The sequence below is a fragment of the Meriones unguiculatus genome, chromosome 15, assembly GCF_030254825.1.
Source record: "Meriones unguiculatus strain TT.TT164.6M chromosome 15, Bangor_MerUng_6.1, whole genome shotgun sequence".
NCBI classification, from domain to species: domain Eukaryota; kingdom Metazoa; phylum Chordata; class Mammalia; order Rodentia; family Muridae; genus Meriones; species Meriones unguiculatus.
The window spans coordinates 41,267,092-41,284,425 of record NC_083362.1 but is presented as its reverse complement, the minus strand read 5'-3'; the positions used below and the strand labels follow the sequence as shown (position 1 = coordinate 41,284,425).

Here is a 17,334-nt window from a genome sequence, read left to right as displayed (position 1 = left end):
CAAATGACACAAAGAGAGCTGGGGATGTAGCTTAGTAGATACGTGTTTTCCTAGTCTACTAATTGCCCTGTGTTCATTTTCAAGTACCACACACACACAACACATGTGTACATTGCGAAAAGTGTAAAAAATGCTGAATATGGTGGCATATTTCTGTAATTTCACACTTCAGAAGATGAGCAAGAATGTTGAAAAGTGCAAGGTCAAGGCCAGCTTAGTGAGGTACAAGTAAGCTAGACTCAATCTTTTTTTATTAAATGTTTATTTTTTTATATTAATTACAGTATATTCACTTTTTATCCCAGCTGTAGCCCCCTCCCTCCTCCCCTACCAACCCAAGCCACCCTCCCTCATCTCTTCCCTGCCCCTCTCTAAGTCCACTGATAGGTGAGGTTCTTCTCCTCTTCCATCTGACCCTAGCTTATCAGGTCTCATCAGGACTGGCTGCAATGTCCACCACTAGGGCCAGCTCTGCTGTGCTGTCCAGGCAAGGTGCAGGGTTTGCTTTCCCGAGAGCTGCAGGAGGTATGACTCCAGGGCCAGCTCTGGCAACTGCTGGAGGTGTCAAGAAGTGAGTCGGGGAGGACATAACCTCCACACAGTGCCACCCCACGGCAAACAAGTGGGAGGGTCTCTCCCACACTCATTTCCAGCTCACCTATGCTCTCCCCACCAGGGCCAGCTCCACTGTGCTCTCTGAGGAAGGGCGGGGGCTGTTCTGCTACCAGGGGTGAGAGATGGGGTCAGCTCTCCAGAATGCTGCAGCCAGTGAGGGGCAGCGCTAGACATCCTGAACATGCAAGTGGTCCCTGGGGGCTTCCCAGACAAGGGCTGTTCCAGTGCTCACTAGTGGCAAAATGAGCCACAGATGTAGACACTGACCCCTGCCTCTGCATGGCCATGAACCCAGACATGGCCCTTAACCACAGCTCAGGCTGGGACCTCACCATGGTCTCAGGCAGCAGGCTGGCTACTCACGACAGGCTACTCTTTTCCCCGCTCGTGTCTCCAGTTCCACCTCTCTTAACAATGCTCAGACTGTTCTGCTTCTCTTTCTATCCTGTCTGTCCACCACAAACTCGTACATTGTAATGGCTTCCACTGCAGGCAGAACACATGGCTGGCAAGTGGCCCTCTAGGTGTCCACACAGCCTGCCCCTGTGCCATGGTTGTAGGTGCCTCTGTGAACATATTTCCCCTCCTGCAGAGCTTGGTGGTGACAAGAAGGCCTCTCTGTGTCTTCCGTGCTCCTGCACCATGCCCTGAAGGGCAGGTCTCTGGGCATCTTCCTCCTCCCATGATGCATTGTGTGGGGACAAGCAGGGCTCTGTGTGTTTACTGTCCATACATGCTGTGCTGTGGAGGGCAGTTCTTGGCTCATGAACGTTTAAAAAAAATCAGTGTCAAACTTTGAAGTAATATTTTTAATGTTTATGTTATTTTATTGCATTTCACTAAGATCTAGTGGTATATTAATTTTTCACAAAATATAATTATTTGTATTTAAATATTTCAGTGTATTAGGGTAAGATGAAATTCAGAAAAAAATCTTTAAGGCAATAAAAACGCATAGTATGACATTCTTATCTCTGTTCACATTGTAAGGCCTCCCAGGACAGTATCTAACGTTGCAGTGTGAAACATGTAATAACTGGGACAGTCACGTTAGCATGACTGCGTGTTCCCTTTACTGTGTACAGAAATGTGTCCTCTAATGCTGACACATTTCAAAACTTAAAAGAAATAGCTATTGTTAACATCCCGCCATTAAACTTGGTTTCTTTTTGTTACTGGTATTTAAAAATTAAATGTATTTTATAGGTTCCTAGTGTTTCACAGATTATACACACGACTTTGGACTTAATTCTGTCAATCTATAGGTTGGAAATTAAAATTAAACCCTTTTAAAGGGTATTTTGTTTTGTTCTGTTTTGAGCTTGTTTGTGACATGCTTAGTAAAGTGTGCCACTGTTTCTTAAAGTACACTGAAAAGGTAATTGAAGTACAAGTTGATAATCTTGCTTCTTTTAAAATGCACATCATTGCTGAGAAAATAATAAGGGTACAGCTTTGCTTTTCAGAGTTGGCAAATGCGATACTGAAATTTTATAGGGTCTATCCATGTCAAAATTAGGCTCTGCTCTCAGGAACCACACTTCACACCCATGGCCATATCTGATTCTCCATGTGTGTTAGAGTCTTACATTAGTCCAACTGAGTAATTTACTCACTCATTCATGAAAAATTTGAAATTGGGATTTAATAAATCTACTGTAAAGTATTAAAATCACATGTAAACTACAACTTATCTATTATTATCCTTAAGTACTTTATTTGTATTTATATTTCTTCTTAGTTAAGAGAATAACTATTACTATTATATTATACGTAAAAAACGTATTTAGCCTTTCAAAACTTTAAAGACATTGAAAAAAAAATACAATGTAACCATACTACAACCCACAGACTTAAAAGAAGCTAAGTAACAAGGAGGACCAGACGGAGGATGTTTTATTCTCATTCAGAAGGGCAAATAGAATAGACACTGGACATGGTTGAAGAGATGGAAAAGGGCAGGAACCTTCCATACATGTCCTCTAAAATACTCCACCCAGCAGAGGACTAAAGCAGAACTGAGACTCACAGCCAAACTTTGGATAGAGCACTGGGTTGGGGGAATAGAAGGACCTGTGGCAGATAGGAGCTCCACAAAAGACCATCAGGGCCAACAAATCTGGGCCCCAAGGGGCCTGTGGAGATTGATGCACAATCAAAGGTCCATGCATGGTTAGGACTCAGGCCCCTTTCTCAGATGTAGCCCATAGGCAGCTCAGTCTCTATATAAGTCACCTAGTAATGGGAGCAGGAGCTGTCTCTGACGTGAACTCTGTTGCCTGCTTTTCGATCACTTCCTCAGTGCAAGGTGGCATTGCCAGACTACACAGAAAGAGGATGCAGGCAGTCTGGAAGAGACTTAATAGTCTGGGGTCAGTTGTTAAGGGAGGAGTGCTTCCCTTTTCTGAGGGACAGGGATAGGGAGGAAGAGAGAGGGAGGGTGGGACCAGAAGGAGACTAGGGAGGGAGCTGTGATCAGGATATAAAGTGAATAAATTAATAAAAAATGAAAAACAAAACACACAAGCAAAAGACAAAAAAAAAAAAAGATTTAGAGGAACATATTTTCAATCTAATATTTTTCTGAAAAACTTGAAAAGTGGGAAAATATTTAAACGCACATCTTAATAATATATCTAGAAGACTAAAGAAATGAACATTACTTGACTTCAATCTTTAATTTTTCTTTGGCAAAGATGACTTACACAGTTGTATTTGCAGGAAAAAAAAACTGCTTCTGTATGTTAAGTAGATAACAACTGAAAATTGGAGATAAACACAGTGACATTATAGAAGGTAAATGCTGAGATACATCACTGAATAGAAATTTTCAGGACAGTGGGAAAATATAATTCAGCCACATGTTGAGTCCATTACTGATTATTAATTTTAACTTTATTGGGTATATTGATAATTAAAAATGGTTTATTGAAAACAATGACGAAAGGAACAGGAAAGTTGCGTTAACAGTTTGCTGCCCGTGCAGAGGAAGTTAGTGAAGTTCCTAGCACCCATATCAGATGGCTCACAACTGCCTGGGACTGTAACTATGGAAGATCTAACACCCTCTTCTGGCCTCTCTGAGAAGTGCACGTATGTGTCTGTACACACACACACACACACACACACGGTAAGGAAGGAAGGACAGAAAGAAGGGAAGGGATAGAGGAAGGAAATAAGGAAGGAAGGAAGGAAGGAAGGAAGGAAGGAAGGAAGGAAGAAGGGAGGAAGAAGGGAAGAGAGAAAGTAAATATTACCCACGTATTACTTACTCTTCTTATTGCTCACCAAATACTGAAACAAAGAGTATTTGTTTCAAATCGATACAAAAAGATACTTAGACTAAAAGATTATTTCAATTTATAGTTTTATTAGATACAGTCCACTATGGAGAGGAAATCAGGGTGATTATTCCAGGGTAGCTGGAGTGTGCAGTTGGAACTCCCTAGCCCTCCAGGAGTGGGAAGCAGACAGGCAGTATGGATAGGCTATAAAACCTCAAAGCCCGCCATAGTGACCCAGTCCTTCCAGCAGGGCTCCACGTCCTAACTAGTACACAACTATCCAAAGTATCACCAACAGCTCTGTTCAAACACGGGAATCTGTGAAGGACTTGTCACACACATGGCATAACAATCCACTATCCTTCAAGCTTTCCAGGTAAATGAAGGTCACATCAGTAGGCAGGAATAGTGCAGTGATTCACAGAAATCATCGTGAATGTCAACCCCGTGGCACATTGATTGAACAATTTGTCCCACGAGGATAACCATGGATGTATGGAGCAACTGTAATTCTCAGAATCAATTACAAAATGAGGTTTTCACACTTAGGATCACCTTATAAGATTTAGGTTCCATGTGTCTAGGTCTACCTATCTGCCTAATTGTCAGTGGTTCTAGGCAATAACATGAAGACTTACAGCTGCAAGGCCAGGGTCAAGGCAATTATTATAGAACGTAATTAAAGGATAAAAGATTAAAGCTGTTAGGCTAAGTCAACGGCATCTAGAAGTCAAAATATTATTTTCACAGGTATTTCACAGATTAGTGGGAACAAACTATGCGTGACAATACTAGAGATTGGTTAGCCTCAGTTTTGTGCAGTTGATGAAAGTAAGGAGGCCTCGTAGGACAGCAGCAAGCTTTACCTGCATCAGAATGATTCTGCTCCGATTTTGTGGTTTCCTAAAGCAGATGGAACCTCGCAGACTTGTGGAAGTAAGATATTATTATGTTTTAAATATTCAGAAACTTTCTGACCGCATTAAGAGAGAAATATAATTTCATTTTATGCATCTTTATTAATTTTAAAAGTTTCTTATGACTTTTTTAATATTCAGTTTTTTTTTTTTTTTTTTCTGAACTTAAATCCATCCAGATTTGTCTCAGTCTTCTAAGGGCTTCGGGTGAAGTCATCATCCCCATCCTGACAATAAGAGAAAGTCTGCATGTACTGAAAACTACCCTTTTTTGAACATGTAGGAGCACTGACGTCACAAGCAACCCAGGATCCTGGAGGCAAATACAGACAGCCAGCATCAGTTCCCTGGCACTGGAGCCAAGGGATTAGCACATTTCTTCAGGTTTTGTGCAAGTAACGTGGAGGATGAGAAAAACCATGAAGTAGTGTGCATTCCATTTGAAAGTGCTAGAAGCGTTCTCCACAGTTTTGCAGACTATGCCTCCAAATGCCGCCAGTTTATCATGGTAAAGTATTAAATGTTTGTCCTTGTTACTCAGGTGGGGCTTGGGAGGAGGAAACAGTTGGAGAATGAGAATTCTCCTTAACTATTTGAACTTGGTGGTGTCTTTCCATATTGTATAAAACTGTGACCTGTTTCAGGCTGCTCTTTTTCATGAGAGAATCCGTGAGACACATTTTAACTTCACTTTGAAGACAAACAGTGACTACACACCCAAGTAGAAGGGGGAGTACCATCTGCCCAGTACAATCCACCAAAAACCACGTAATCTTTGAGGCAGATAGGGTACCACCCTGACTTTATAAGGGTAAACAGAGACTGTACTAAAAATAAACCCAGAAATGTAGCCTTTCCACCTGTAAAGGACAGTGTACAGCTCCCAAACATGTGCTGCAGAGAAGGACACCTCACACTATCATGGCAATGGCTCTTGTTGGCTCATCTTACCAAATGGGGATTGCATCCAGGACCAATAAATGAAAAATTCCTGACTATCTCAGGGCTTTGACTCAGCTTTGTTGAAATCACTTACTTAAATTGCTGGTGGTCCGTTCTCCTGTTTGCTTGTCTGTATTTGTCATCCTCATTTCTTCCATTCATCTGGACCATTCATCTGGTTTCATTCTCTTTCTTCTTGTTCCTATGACTCAACTCTAACCCTGCATTTGGTTTTAACTAAGGCAAGCAGTTAATGCCACTGTAGGGCTCTATGTTCTTTTCTTCTTTTCATCATCTTATTAATACAGAGACTTTTACAGGCCTGCAGTCCTCAGCTTCAGCCTTTCAGTCTTCTTTGAAGCTCCTTGAATAGTGTCTTCATCAACCCTTTGAAGCTCTTCTGTAACGTACACATATAAACCAACATAGATAGACCAACCATGTGGTGCACGATATGTCATTTTAGAGGTAATATCAATGAGGGAGATCGGAATAAATAAATCTGTAGCTGACTAGGGCTACCACAATCAGCCAGAATATTTGACAATAAGTGCTTCTCTGTGTCTGACAGCATGCAGTCTGAGCAATAACAAATGCCTATTACTCAGGAGAAATTACTTTTCCAGAACTGTGCTTTCCTTAGGGATGGAGTGTTTTCTGAATTCTAGCTCCCTGCTGGCTTGCCTGAAGTGAGAGAGAGCTCAGTAATCCTTATGAAGGTCATACTCAAGGGACACGGGAGAACATAAGATTAATTTTGCAGTTAATATGTGGGGTTTTATTTGTCCAGGGGTTCTTTGCTGTGTCATTCCTAGGTTTGAAATGTTAAAAAAAGTGAAAACCAGAAAATAATCAGAGGTCAGCAAAATAGTTCAATGTTCAGTCCCCAGAACATAGATTGTAAAAAAGCTAATGGAATCTCTCAAGCTCTCCCTTGACCTCCCCATCCCATGAATTAAATAGATGAATGGAGAGGGGGAGAGAGAGACAGAGAGAGAGAGAATCAAAAGTAAATGCTAGAAACAAAACTCAACAAGCAAAAACATTAGAGGGGCGTGGAATGACTTTGATGGACTCATCATTTTCAAACAAAGGGCTAATAAACTTGAAGAAATGTCACATAAACAGTTCTCACTGTAGCATAGGCAAAAATAATTCATCATGTTTAGAGAGATAAAGGAAAGTGGACAGTCTAAGAATTCTAGGACAATCTGAAAAGTTCAGCATTAATAATCAGACTGTCTGAAGGAAAAGAGGGCACATAGCAGGAGACATACTTAAAGCAGAAATGGCTGAAAGCATTCTAAGACTAGGAATGGGTGGTAAGCCAAAGATAGAAAAATGTCCATAAAACTTGATGCATGGTAAGAGACAGGTTTGGATATATCTTATTCATAATTTAGGAAATGAAAGATAAAGAAATTGATAATAGCTGTTGAAGAATCAAATCACCCAGTCTCCAAAAGAACAAATGAAAGTAATAACAGCAGAAGCCATGTCAGACATCATGCAAGTAATAAGGCATAGTGAAGTAAATACTGAAAGAACCCCATCCACCTAGAACTCTGAAACCAAAAATTGAAATGCAGATATTTATGTATTAACTTTTCCCAAATCATAAAGTATTGTGGATTAGTCAGTAGCATATCTACCTTGCAAAAGATTTTTTTAGGGAGAAAGAAAATCACATGAATCAAAATTTAATCTACATGATAGGAAGCAAAATGTCTGAGAAAGAATGAATTAGGATAACTTTTTTGTCATGCTTTTGATTGATCTAAAAGATACCTGGTTAAAGTAGCAGTGGTAACAGCATAGTGGGATTTCATTGCATGTGGCTGAGAAAAAGAAATAATGACAATATCATAAGTGAAAGAGAAAAGACCTAAGCACAGTGACATAAAATACTTGAGCTAGGCATGAAGTAATACGTGTTAAACACAATGAACACAAACTCATTAAAATTTGTATTTTAAACTATGAAGAAGTTTAGTTCTAGATATATTCAAATGTTTCAGAGAGTCACAGAACTTAAAAAAGTTGTACAATGCATCTAATCTAAATCCAGAACAGCTTGCTTGTTCTCACCCCCACCGGACTTCATCCTCAAATGTTGCTGTTCATCTGCTCATACACAGAAACTAGGTTGCTATGCTGGAATGAATTTCAGTTGATAGCAAAGAAACTTGGAAGGGAGAGGGGTGATTATGCCCAGTGATTTTGAATGACAGCAAAGCCATTGTGTTCCCAGGCCCATAGGGTTCATCTTTGTGAATGGCACTTGAACCCATGGTGAGAATGGTCTGTTCCTAAGTCTTGTCCAAATGCAAGCATTTCCAATCCATTTCCCTGCAAGTCTATTGGAAAATCAAAAAGAACATAGTTTAACAATTGTTACCCACAGTTAACCTTGTGATAGATTAGAATTTCCTGTCTACTCCTATACCGCTTAATAAAATATTATTTATTCAGAGCTTGCATTTATTATTTATTATATTTCTTCTTTTTGGAAAATATTTTTTGTGGACATTTTTATTAGTATATATAAAATTATACTATATATGAGTTTCACTGTGAGATTTTATATGTGCATATGAGCATATATGCATTTTCATTAGATGTCAATAGTGTACCATATTAAATTCCTCATGAGTATAGAGGAATTTTAACCCAGCAACATGGCTGTTTTGATCTCATGCAAAGACCTTTTGGGTCTATGTGATCTGACTGGAATCAGACATGCCCTTAATACTACTTTTAATCCCAAACAATGAAGGTAAAGTTAGTTTATAGAAGGAAGTAGGCATGTTTAAAAGTGATGTCTATGTTTCTCCAACCAAGGCCCATTCATGGATATAACCTAGAACCTCTGCCCAGATGTAGCCCATCACAACTCAGTATCCAAGTGGGTTCCCTAGTCAGGGGAACCAGGGGAACAAGGACTGTCTCTGACATTAATTCAACCGCTGGCTATTTGACACCCCCCCCCCCAGCAGCCTGGCTAGGCCACAGAGGAGGACAATGTAGCCAGTCCTGAAGAGACCTGATAAGCTAGGATCAGATGGAAGGAGAGGAGGACTCCCCCCATCAGTGGACTTAGAGAGGGGCAGGAAGGAGATGAGGAAGGGAGGGTGGGATTGGGAGAAAATGAAGGAGCAGGCCATAGCTGGGATACAAAGTAAATAAACTGTAATTAGTATAAAAATAATAAAAAGAAAAAAAGAAAGTGATGTCTAGTTGAAGTGAAAGGAAGAAGCTGGCTTTACAGGTTTCTTTTTAAATTCTATACCCCATGTTAATCTAAGTTCTCCCAGCACTTTTTTCAGAAAACAGGAGATGAGGGTGAATTGAAACAAGACTGCAACTTGTTGCAAAGGAATGCAGAAGGTCTCCCGCTGTGGGGGAGTGTCCAGATCTGCAGTATGAGATAATGTTGCCTGGTAACTGGTCCAGACGACACAGCTCCCCAAACCAGATCTGGGCAGGACCAGATTTACTTGGCACCTAAAATAGACCAATCATTTTAAAAGTCAACTATTCTACCCAATCCAGTGTCGCCAAGCTTGCATCCTCCGAGATTCCTGCGCTCCTTCCTTCAAAAACCTCAGCCTTCTGTCTCTCCTGGCAGTTCCTCTCTGGTTGGCGGGGAGTGGGGGATGGGGGCAGGGAGTGGGGGCGGGGAGACACAGCCACATCTCACAGGATGGCTCAAATAAACCTCTTGCAAATTACATTGATCCGACCTCCTGAGTTCTCTTCATCTCTCTCTGGAAGTTAGGGTCCCCCCTTGGGCCTAACAGAAGGAGGTAGGCATGTTTGTAAGTGATGTCTAGTTGGGAGGCAGACAGTATAGGACAATCCCAACTCTCATGAGAGGAGTGAGGAAAGAAAAGCTATTTGAAAGAGAAGCACAGAGGAAGAGGGGAGGCAGTTTTACTGAACAGTTGTACAGTGCCAGGTTGCAAACTGAGAGCAAGCTAGACACAGAAGACAGAATGAGCCAGTGAATGAGAAGGAGCCAGAAAATTAGAACATTGTGAAAATTAATAACAGGCCAAACAGAGCAGTTCAGTCAGAAAACAGAAGACAGATTGAAACAGTCAGATTGGAGAGGAGTTTGAGCCAGAGCAGCTGAGTTGAACCAGCCAACCAGAGTTCAGAAAGAACTAGGAAGGGTGAGCTTATTCAGCAGGAAGTCTCAGAAGCTGAAAGCATTCTAGGTCTAGATTGGATTGTGCAGAGACTGAAGCTTCCAGGACTAGGCCTAGGTTAGCAGATGGAGGCAGTAATTACATGTGACAAATAAAAGGTACATTACACATAACCCTCCAATTGCCACAGCCACTTTCCTAGTCTTTTTTTTTTTTTTTTATCTCCTAGATTTTTATACAAGAGACAAAAACTGATATTTCCTAAGTTATTTCGCTTAGGATGATGGTCTCCAATTTTACACCTCTCTTGAAAATGTTAAGACTTTTTCTCTTTCTGGTTGGATGATGCTCCACTGTGTGTGAACACCGCATTTCCTTAGCTCTTCATCTGATGATGGGCGGGTGGGCTAATCCCATTGCACAGCTATGTGAAGAGTGTCACGGTATACATACGCAACCAGTACTCTGTATTGTGATTTCTTCAAGGCAACAAGAACTCGCGTTATTAATGTTTTCCTGTCTAAATATTTTCTCTGTTAGTCCCACTGCCACCTCATACTAAACAACTTTCTTCTCTGTTCTTTGATTTTTTTAATGTAAACTCATATTTTTTTTGTGTGTGATTTTCTAACATTCCATGTGTTTTTTGCTTCTAACCCTGATTATTTTATAATTTCCAGCCGCTGGGAAATTTTAGGGGCAGCCAGTTCAAATTTCTTTTAGTTCCTGATCCCATTACGTGCTCAGCAAATATTACTTGAATGAGTGCTGATGATCTAACAAACCCCATCATTAGGTTTATGTTCTGTTTCTCAAAATTGCTTATGAATTGAAACAGAACTCAACAGAAAATTCTGTTTGCTAAATTTAAATGCAGTTCAGTAGCCTTAAGGTTCATCTGGGTCATTTTAAGGTATCTATCTGTACTGTTACCTTTGAGCAGAAAGCTCTCATTGGCAGAATTAGCCAGCTCTATCTGCCAGGGACCATGAATACATCTTCTCTGGCAAAAAAATGATAAATATGGGATGTTAATATAATTTTTTGTTTCAGCACTGACATTTCATCTTGTTTCTTTACTATTATCACTCAAAATAAAACCCATTTTTATTGTTATTATTCTAATAACAATATTATTAATAATCATTAGTAATTAATATTAATAATAATATTTTTCTAATGTGTGTGTATGCATGTCATATGACATTTGGGAAGACCAGATAACAACATTTTGGGATTGACTTGGTCCTTCTACCTTCACATGGATTTCGGGCATCATGCTAGTGCAGCAAGTACCTTTATTTGTCATATTGCCTCTCTTGCATTCAAATTTTAACTAATACTTATAATAACAAATAAACAGATAATTTCCTTTATAAACATCCACCTGAACTCATATCATATACATTAAGTAGTTGAAGTAAAAAGAAATAATTTCAGGAAGTATTTGCTAAATAATGCTTATAAAAAGTTAAACAATTATGAAAAATAATTGTTTCAACTCTTATACCTATCAACCAACCACATACTCAAAATAAAAGTGTGGATTTATATTTAAACAAAGCAAATTGTGTCTTCTATGAAGTACAGAGCGAAACAGAGAATTGTCAACATAGGAATATCGAATGATGGAGAAACAAAGAAATGCTCAACATCCTTAGTCATCAGGGAAATGCAAATCAAAACTACTCTGAGATTCTATCTTACACCTATCAGAATAGCTAAGATCAAAAACTCAGGTGACAACATATGCTGGACTAGATGTGGAGAAAGAGGAACCCTCCTCTATTGATGGTGGGAATGTAAACTTGTACAACCACTTTGGAAATCGGTATGGGACTTTCTCAGAAAATTAGGCATAGTGCTGCCTCAGGACCCAATTGTGTCTTCTATAAACATGGGAATTTGAAATAACATGTTCTAGTAACCACAATATAGCACTGTCTAGGCAGATAGATGAAGCCTTATATTTCAGTTTTCAGAATTTATCATCAAATTTTGAAATAAGGACCGTGTATTAGGCTAGGCTATCTATGGTAAATAGTCTTTTAAATCATCACTTACCAATTACACATTTGGGACTCAACTTTTGAAGAGTCTAGGTGATCCAAAGCTCCCTTTTACACCCTTTGAGTGATTTCTGAAAAGAGACAAAGAACAGCTTAAATGCCAGCTGGTTGATGCATAGCAGGTGCTCTCTTTCATTTTTCATTGTTGTTTTTCAGACTTTTAATGTGGGAGTGTCTGGTCAGAATGCCTGCTTTACATTTAAGAAGTTGAGAAAACACGCAAACATAGCTTTAACAGTAATTTATGTCAAATACGATTCACTTAAATATGTTTGAAACCAGACTGATTTCATCATTCAATTATCTGATCAGAAATTAAAAGGCATTCATTGTGAGATTACTTTCCTAACAATTGAAGCTATTGAGAAATCCTTTGGTCTCACTGCTGTTGTCTTTTCTATGAAGTAATCAGTCATTTTCTATGTTATACAGTAAATTCTTGCTACAGAATGGCTTGTGGGATCCCTGAGGTGGAGAATCAGAATGAGCAGAGAGTGTATTTATTCTTATAATGAATGCTAATTTAACAATTGTGAAGTCGCTGATTGCCACAGTGGGAAGCATGCTTTTTTTTTTTTTTTTTTTTATATATTGTTGTTGCAAAAACTAGTCACTATGTGACTCATCCCCAGCTATATCAAGGCTTTCCAAGGAACTTCCTAAAACTTTACAAGACAGAAATTGACTGTAAAAATCTCCAAGGTAGAAATTCCTGGTCTTGAAGAAATGTTGCACAAAGAACACCACTGATTGTTTTTATTTTGTTCTTCTCCTTTAGTACTATTTGTCTTTGTATGGTGGACAGACAGTCATCTTCAATACAGAATGAACTTGTGATTTGTTTTTCATCAACAGAATGGGAAAAGTGGTGAAATGACTGTGCTGTGTTGTGTTTTTTGACAGATATACTATTGTGATGTGTTTTACTGCATTGGATTGTAATATGTTTTATTGTGTTATGTTTCATGTTGTGATTTGGTGGTGTTATTCCAATATGTCAGCTGTCATCATAGAAGGATGCAGAGAGAGTTTCTGCTGGTTCTTGTGAAGAAAGCTGCTGTGGAAAGAGCCATTGTCTTAGTCAGTGTTCCATTGATGTGCAAAAAGACACTACGACCACAGAAACTTATAAAAGCAGTTAACTGGGGCTTGTTTACAGTTTCAGAGGTTTAGTCTATTCGTGTGGCAGGAAGTTTGGCAGTATGTGGGCAGACATGGTGCTGAAGAAGGAACTCAAGAGTTTTACATGGGATCCATAGGCAGCAGGAAGAGAGAGACCCCGAGCCTGGTTTTTACTTCTGAAACCTTAAAGCTCATTCCCCAGTAACACACTTCTTCCAACAAGACCACACCTTCTAACTAGTGCCACTCCCTGGTGACCAAGAATTTGAATATGGGTGCCATTCTCTTTCAAACCACCACATTCCATTCCCTGACTTCCCCCATCCCCCTGTAGGCTTGTAGCCATATCATAATGGAAAATGCACTCAGTTCAACTTCTACAGTTCCCATAGTCTTCTCAGTCTCAAGACTGCTAAGCAAAGTGCAACGTATCTTCTACACTGTTTAAAAGTCCAAAGTTCAAAGTCTCTTCTGAGTCTCACAGCAAACTCTTAACCGTAAACCCGATAATCAAGATAAAAAAGCAGATCACATACTTCCAACATAGAAAGGCACAGAAAATATGTTACCATTCCAAAAAAGAGGAAAGAAGGAGAGCGAGGAAATACTGAACTGAAGCAAGATCAAAAGCTAGGTGGGCAAATTTCAAACTATGCATCTCCATGTCTGTTGTCAAAGTGCTCCACAGATCTCTCACTCCTTTCAACTTTGCTGACTACAACATACTCTTCTCTCTTAGGCTGGTTCCATCCTCAGACTGCATCTTTCCTTGGCAGGTATTCCATGACTCTGGTATCTCCAACATTTTGGGTTTTCCAAAGTAATCCATGTTTCACCTTTACAGATTCACAAAATGAACTCTGTTAGATTCTATGCAAAGACATCCTTGACACATGTCTAGCCTCTACAGCTTTCCTTTGCTGTAGAGGTGGGAGATTCCACAACCCTTTTTTTATACTTGACTCTATCATATGTCTGAAGGTGCAATATTCTGCTTGGCTGTGGCTGGAACATGACCTCCTCATTCAACTAAATTTGCATCACTTTTCTGTTGTTGGTGTCTTTCACTTATTAAGTTTTTCTTTAATTTTTTTCACAAGTTGTAAGCTTAGTTGGGTAGAGTCTTATTCTGAGCTTACCACTCCTTTTATTCCAGTTAGCATCAGGATTTTCTTTAAACCTTTTATGTCCTTGAGCACTTGTCTTATCTCTGTTACACTTCTTGGTGTTCCTATTCTCCTTGAACTACACATTTTTAAAATTTTCTTGCTTAGCTTTCTCCTTTCATTGTATATCTGCATAAATGCCCACTAATAACCACACAACACAGTCAATACCAGGCTGTCTTGAAATCTCCTCTGCCAATTCCATTACTCCAAAACTCTTTAATTTAGCCTCAGGAAGAATTTTAGATTTTTTTTTTAACAAGGGCAAAAAAAAGCAAACACATTCTTTATCAAAATTTTATAAGAACGGTCTCTAAGTCACTAACTAGTATTCTTTCCCTCTGAAACTTCTTGAGCCTGGCCCCCACAGTTCAAATTGCCCTTAGCAATGTCTTTCATGCTACTAGTAGGATGGCCAATTAAACCAAGCTTAATCCATTCAATTGATTTTCTAATGTAAAGTCCCACATTCTGCAGTCCACCAACAAACACCAAGGTCAGGCTGTCACAGCAGTACCCTACTCCATACCTGGTACCAACTCCAGTCATAGTCAGTTTCTTATGAAGAAACACCATGATCATGAAAACTCTTGTGAAAAGAAAGCATTTAACTGGTGATTTTCTAAAGTTTTAGAGGCTCAGTTTTTTCTCATCATGGTGGTAAGCATAACAGCATGCAGGCAGACATGATGCTGGAGAAGGAGCTGAGTTTTATACCTGGATCCACAGGCAGAGGAAGAAAGTGCTGCAGGGCCTGGTTTGGGCTTCAGAAACTTCAAAGCCCAACCCCAGTGACATAACTTCTTCCAAAAAGACTGGACCTCCTAATCCTTCTAAGTAGTGCCACTCCCTAATGACTAAGCCTTCAAATACATGAACCTATGCCAGCCATTCTTATTCACATTCCCACAACCATGTTTGTGGAGCTGATGGTGATTTTAGGAGGTAAGGGTATCACAGCCCCCAACCACACACACACACACACACACACACACACACACACACACACACAATTGCATATATCAATAATTTCATGAGTTTGGAAGTCTGACTCCCAAAGAAGGTATCCTAGCCCTGTCACTTGGCAAGCAGACATTGTTTGACTGTGCTCAGACTCATGACATGAAAAGGAAATGTATGCTATCAAAACAATTACTTAGTCCTTGTTGATTTGTTATTCTTTCTTTGATACTTACGTTATAGTATCACATTCTCAAGGATGTAAATTCATTCAAATTTTTGTCAACTCAAAAAATTTAGGACTCATTTCTTTTTCTATTTTTGATTGACAGAAAACATAGTTTTATTTATTTATTTTTTACTAATACAAATTGTGTTTATTTAGAGACATTCAGAATGTCAATAAAATAACTGTAATTTTTTTTCAATTACAAAGTAGTATTCATTTAGCAGAATAATTATCTTCATATAAGCTACATCACAGACAACTGAAGATGAAAAAAGAAAAGAAAAGAAACAAAACCAGAATCAAAAAAATCCTGCCATTCCCATATATTACTAATTTGTGTTGTGTACCAACAAGAACCTGCTTTAAATTTCCATGCCAAATTACAACTCCCAGACTATACCAGTAAAGGTTAATTGCCATTGAAAATACCACCAGGACATGGTTATCAAGGACACATTTGGTAGTATGTTAACTATACACACACACACACACACACACACACACACACACACATGCTTTACAGATTAAAGTCAAATCTTACACAACCTTAAATTTTATTATTATGTTTTTCTTCAAAAGGAGTTGTATACAGGGGAGTTAAATGCTTTATAGACAAGGGAAAAAACTGCACTAGAATCAACTTATTTATCATCATCATCTTTTTCTTCATCTTTGTCTTCCCTCTCTTCTTCCTCATCCTCTTCATCCTTCTCATCCTCTTCCACTTCTTTCTTTCTCTTCCTCTTTTCGGCCTTGAACACCCCCTTTTATTGCTGCATCGGGTTTTGCTTTAGCTAGGTAGGCAAAAAAATATCCTTTTTGTACATCTCCTTCAGCGTGGCAGCCTTCTTTTCATCGGGCTGCTTGTTATCCGCAGCAGTGTTGCTTCACATCTCTTCTAGTGTCTTAGCAACATCACCAATGGATTAGCGAGGATGTTCTTTCCTTTGAATTTTGGGCAGTACTCAGAACAGAACAAGAAGGCTGAAGGATGCCTCTTGTGTGCATTGGGATCCTTGAACTTCTTTTTGGTCACCCTTTGGGAAGGGGTATGTAGGTTTTCATTTCTCTTTCACAACGAGCCTTGTCAGCCTTTGTCATGTCTTCAACTTCCCTTTTTCTTTAGTAGAGATGGTCTTCCCGCTTTTCTGAGCTCTCCTTGGAGAAGTTGACACAGCATCCGGGTGCTTCTTGTGCTCTCCTTGGCAAGTCTGCCCGAAGAATGCATATGAAGACATTTTGCCTCTCGGCTTCTTAGAATCTCCTTTGTCCATGTTTAGTTGATTTAAGCTTGAGAGGGCACAGAGCTGCTCAGTGGCGGTCCAGCCAGCTCACACTTGCCCTAGCCTATATGGAGCTCAATGCCCTGCTGATTGATTTATTTTACATCCCAATCTTGGCTTCCCCTCCCTCCTCTCCTCACAGTTCCTCCCCCTCACCTGCTCTAGCCCTCATCCTTCCATCCTTAACCTCCCTTTCTCTTCACAAAAGAGAGGCCTCTTATGGCAATCAACCAACCTTGGCATCTATCCTTATTGTAGTTGAATAAGGCAACACAGTTAGGGAAAAGGAATCTAAAGGCAGGCAACAGAATCAGAGACAGCCCCTGCTCCTGATGTTAGGAATCCCACATGAAGACCCAGCTGCACAAATGTAACAGTATACAGAGGGCCTAGGTCATCCCATTCCTACTCTCTGCTTGGAAGTTGAGTTATTTGAGTTATTTGGTTTGTTGATGTCTTATTTTTTGAATTCTTTATATATCTTGTATGTCAGCCCTCTGTGGGATGTAGAGCTGGTGAAGAGCTTTTCTGATTCTGTAGGCTGCCATTTTGTCCTTCTTACGCTTTCCCTTGCCTTCCAGAAAAATTACAGTTTT

General features: G+C 39.6%; 1 pseudogene; it reads right to left on the bottom strand.

Moving 5' to 3' along the window:
* Positions 1–16,096: 16,096 nt before the first annotated feature.
* On the bottom strand, positions 16,097–16,729 carry LOC110540628 (high mobility group protein B1-like; annotated as a pseudogene).
* Positions 16,730–17,334: the final 605 nt, after the last annotated feature.